General features: G+C 37.7%; 1 pseudogene; it reads left to right on the forward strand.

Annotated features, from left to right (window-relative positions):
- Positions 1–1,609: 1,609 nt before the first annotated feature.
- On the forward strand, positions 1,610–2,220 carry LOC105472809 (large ribosomal subunit protein uL11-like; annotated as a pseudogene).
- The last annotated feature ends 2,814 nt before the right edge of the window (positions 2,221–5,034 follow it).

Here is a 5,034-nt window from a genome sequence, read left to right on the forward strand (position 1 = left end):
TATCTTCTTTTTTTATTTGCTTTCACTCCTTTGAGTCCTGGTTCAGTTTTGCTCCATATTTTCATAAATTTCATTTCTGAGTCCCAATGTTTCTCTTTTCCCCTCTTGGGATTTCCTTATGAAAAATGTCTTCAGGCTTTTTATTTGTCTATAAGTATTTGGAAAACATTTATTCAGGACCTACAACTTTATGTTTGGTATTTTTTATGTTGATGACATTCCAAAGCTTATTGGGTTTCTTCTATAATTTACTAATTTTCTTATTTCCTCTGGTATTTTCAAGTGCTACTTAAACATTTTTTAACCAATAAAGCTATTTTATGTAATTTATCAGACAAAAGCTCAAGTTAACTGAATTCACAAAATCTATCAGAAGGTTATATTATAGGCACATTAAGCCTGTTTAAAATGATCAGCTTCCTTGCTATACACAAATTTCCAAATAATGGCATCTAGGTCATCTTTGCACCTGTTCTTTCACCACAGATACACTCTCATTAAAGGGACTTCTTACTGCTTTCCTTATCACCATTTCCTGGTCAAGGCCATATGTCAAAGCAAATGTTGATCTTGTTGTGTCACCAAATGAAAATTCTAGAAGTCAGGTCTTTAGATGTGAAATTTATTAAAATCACTCTCTTAATTTACCACTTGGTTCTTTTCCTTCATAACTTATGTTTTCTTTCTTTTATTAGACAAGAAAGTTTTCTGACCCTGAGCATTTTCCCAGTTGTCACAAAAATTATGCTAGCTCATAAAATTTGTCTTTTCCAAGTTCATTTTCCTTTTGAACATTTATAGCTATTATTCTCTTTTTTCATCTTTTTCAAAGTCATTATAGATTATACTCTATTCATTTCATGTTTGTACTAATTTGAATTTAATAAACCAATGTGCTAATTCCTCTTTTTCAAAATCCAAATAATGACTGTAATTTCCTTTTCAAATATTTGAAAATGCTATTTCAGTCTTCTATTTGTAATGCTTCCTTTTTTACTGCTTCTCTCTGGACAGTACTTTAAAATTATACTCTATAAAATAAGATATTCATAATTAATACTTCCCACATGCTGACACATATTTACCCCAAACTGTAATCCCAGACTTTCAAATATGAATTTTTAAACTTTAATTTTAATTTCAAGTGCAGGTTTGTTACATAGGTAAACTTGTGTTATGGGGGTTTGTTGTACAGATTATTTCATCACCCGGGTATTAAGTCTAGTACACTTTTGTTATTTTACCTGATCCTCTCCCTTCTCTCACCCTCCATTCTCCAAAAGGTCCCAATATGTATTGTTCCCCTCTACATGTCCATCTGTTCTCATAATTTAGCTCCCACTTATAAGTAAGAACATGTGGTATTTGGTTTTCAGTTCCTGTGTTAGTTTGCTAAGTATAATATGGCCAAAGTAATATGAATCATTCTATTATAAAGACACATGCACATGCATGTGTATATTTATTGCCACACTATTCACAATAGCAAAGACATGGAATTAACCTAAATATCTATCAATGATAGACTGGATAAAGAAAATGTGGTACGTATACACTATAGAATACTATACAACTAGCTCTTGGTTTTCGGCTCGGAGGAGGCCAAGGTGCAACTTTCTTCAGTCATCCCGAATCCGGGTTCATCCGACACCAGCCGCCTCCACCATGCCGCTGAAGTTCGACCCCAACGAGATCAAAGTCTTATACCTGAGGTGCACCGGACGCGAGGTCGGTAGCACTTCTGCCCTGGCCCCCAAGATCAGCCCCCTGGGTCTGTCTCCGAGAAAGGTTGGTGATGACATTGCCAAGGCAAGAGGTGACTGGAAGGGCCTGAGGAGTACAGTGAAACTGACCATTCAGAACAGACAGGCCCAGATTGAGGTGGTGCCTTCTGCCTCTGCCCTGATCATCAAAGTCCTCAAGGAACCACCAAGAGACAGAAAGAAACAGAAAAACATTAAACACAGTGGGAATATCACTTTTGATGAGATCGTCAACATTGCTCGACAGATGCGGCACCGATCCTTAGCCAGAGAACTCTCTGGAATCATTAAAGAGATCCTGGGGACTGCCCAGTCTGTGGGCTGTAATGCTGATGGCTGCCACCCTCATGACATCATAGATGACATCAACAAACAGTGGTGCTGTGGAATGCCCAGCCAGTTAAGCACAAAGGAAAGTATTTCAATAAAGGATCATTTGACCAAAAAAAAAAAAAAAAAAAAAGTCACACCAGTTTGGAGTGTAGTAATGTACAATGTCAATTATTATCCAGCATGATTTAGAAGACAGAATACAAAAGCCAAGAAGGCAGACTGTAAAATCAACTTGTAGTTCGAGCTTTGTATAAGAGAGAGTTCAAATAGAAAAGGAGGCAAAGAATTGAGTTCACACAAAAATGAGTTGAAATTATTAGGAATTAAGAAAAACTGACAGACATTAATGAAATGGAAGAAGCCAAGGGACCAGAGATCAGAGTGTGGGTGAAATGTATGTATTGAGGCCAGCCTTGCCTTAGCCTTTGTGAGGCCTAGGGCCAGAGTACAAATGATGATTCCCACACTAGATACCTACACATTTAAAAATTATAATGAAAACTAGATAATTGTTATGTAAAATATGTCTACTAGTCATCTCTTGACTAACCTACCTTTATCACAACTCAGAAGGGCTGGAGGACCACACTGGAATGGATAGCACAGGAAGAGCCAGCCCCAGTTCTCAGTCTGCCATCTTGTCTCTCAGCTTGACTGCATCCCACACCAACACATCTGGTCCATCCTGTGACTGAGCATGCAGTCTGAGAAGGAAGCGCAGAGGCTCTGAGTGGGCTTTAACATTTGGCCCCATGAAAGCCTCAGCCCATCAGAAGGCTCGTAGCCAGAGAAGAAGCAGAGAAGGGTTTCTTATAAAGGTAACCTTTTTGCTTAGGACTAAGAGGTGGTATCGTAGTAACAAGGATTTGAAGAACAGAAACCTGTGGAATTTAAAATCGAATCTCCAAATAATTAAAGGGAACCTTAAAATATATGTTCAATGTACTTGGTTGCTGAAGTAAAAAGAAGATAATATTAAGATTGAGGCAAATGAAGTCACTGGATAAAGCAGGCCTGCAGGTGAACAAAGTTTGGGATACTAAAGTGCCCAGGGCAAGAGCCAGGGATAGAATAAGGGGGACCCTGATATATCAAGTGTTGAAGACTGTGATGAATGAAAGAAACAGTGAGGTTCAAGAGAGGACAGAGTGAGCAGAAAACCTGTATCACCAAATGGCAGACTTTAGCACAGGTGGATTTGGGAGACCATGGACGTGGAATCACTTGGAAGACACGTGAAGAACAAGAAAAAGACTGTTGATACCACCTCTGACTCTTATCAAGGGCAGTTCATGTGAAAACAAGGGTCCATTATTTAAAGGCTGGGGAAGAACCAAGTTTCAGATTAAAAAGAAGGTAAAGGAAGCAATGAGAGTGAAGCAATAGGAAGGGGTAACTTTTTAACGCTCTGTGGTAATGGAGCCATGACCACATTCCTCACCGTTGCATCACCAGGACCACACACACTGCCCAGCACACTGTATGTGCCTCATTAAAATGGCTGAATTTATGCATTACATTTGACAGAAGAAAATCTTTCTAACAGTGGTTCTTTCCCAGGAACACATGAAATATTATTAAGAATTGTGTAGACCTTCAGAAAGGGGATCACATAAAGCATTAAATGGCTTTTCAGTTCTGTTCCAAAATTGTGAGTCTACCATGCTGGTTAGAGTACCTGAGTTTCAGTGTCCCAATATTTATAACACAAATGTAAATTACACATGAAACACACACCCCTACATACACTGCACAAGATTTTTTTAAGTTATTATGTCCATAGTTTAAAGCTGAAAAATCCAACTATCTAGAGGTTATAAATATCACAGAGCTCCACTGTGATTTTAATATTTAGAGAAAAAAGTCAAAAAGAATGTGACCATCTCCTAATGAATGCAATTACTAAAAATATCATCAATTAGAAATGATTTTCACATCAACAGAGCAATCATAACAGCGTTTTTGAAACTACAGGTGGCAGCCTATTAGTTGGTCATGAGCAGAATGTTTTAATGAAATAAAAAATGTAAAACACTTCTCACATTGTACATAACGATTGCTTGATTAGACTCATCTTGGTTATAGATCATAGATACTGAAGTATTTTTAAATGCTTTATTATTTGTTATGTATTTATTTATTGCTCAAACATTTACAGAGTAGCTACTGAGGTAAAATTCATTTTAAAAGACAAGCAAAGTTTCTTTAGAGCTCATAATTGAATGGCAACAGCAGATAATTATACAAGCAAAGAAGCATGAAAATAGAAAAGTATAAGTTGTCAAGGGAGATCATAAGTAACTCAAGGGGTAAGGAAAAACCACTTTAGAAAAAGTATGTATTAAGCTGATACTTAAAGAATGAGTAAGGGTGAGCTTAGCGATCAATCAGGCTAGTATATTCTATAAGGAGAACAGCAAGAGGCAAGAAAGAAAATATCATGTAATAAACTGAAAGGGATCCCACCAAAATTAGAGCATAGAGGGTGAAAAGATTAACAACTGGAGATGAGGATGGGAGGGTAGGAAGGGGCCAGATTGTACATGGCCTTATGAACCATATACAGCAACTTGAACCTTAAAGCAGGACACTTGGAAACCTATGAAGGATTATAAACATGATCAAATTTTAATCTCAGCAGAGGGAGAAAATATAAAAAGAAAGGAGTAAGACAGGAGATTAAGTGACAAGTCAGGAAGCACCTATCCAAGTAAGAGGTGCCAATGAATTGGCCCAGGCTGGTGAGTGAGGATGAGGAAGTATCATTTAATTGGATACTGGCACCAGAGCCCATGATTCTTGCCCACTAAGGTTGGAATAGGGGAATAGGAGCCCATTTGTGGTATAATGAATCTGTTCAGCCCAGATATTAGTTGACTTTGTAGGGCTTAACAGACATCTAAGTGTTACGGCCATGGGGCAGATAAATAAAAGGCCC

This window comes from Macaca nemestrina, chromosome 4 (assembly GCF_043159975.1).
Source record: "Macaca nemestrina isolate mMacNem1 chromosome 4, mMacNem.hap1, whole genome shotgun sequence".
In the NCBI taxonomy this organism is placed as follows: Eukaryota; Metazoa; Chordata; class Mammalia; order Primates; family Cercopithecidae; genus Macaca; species Macaca nemestrina.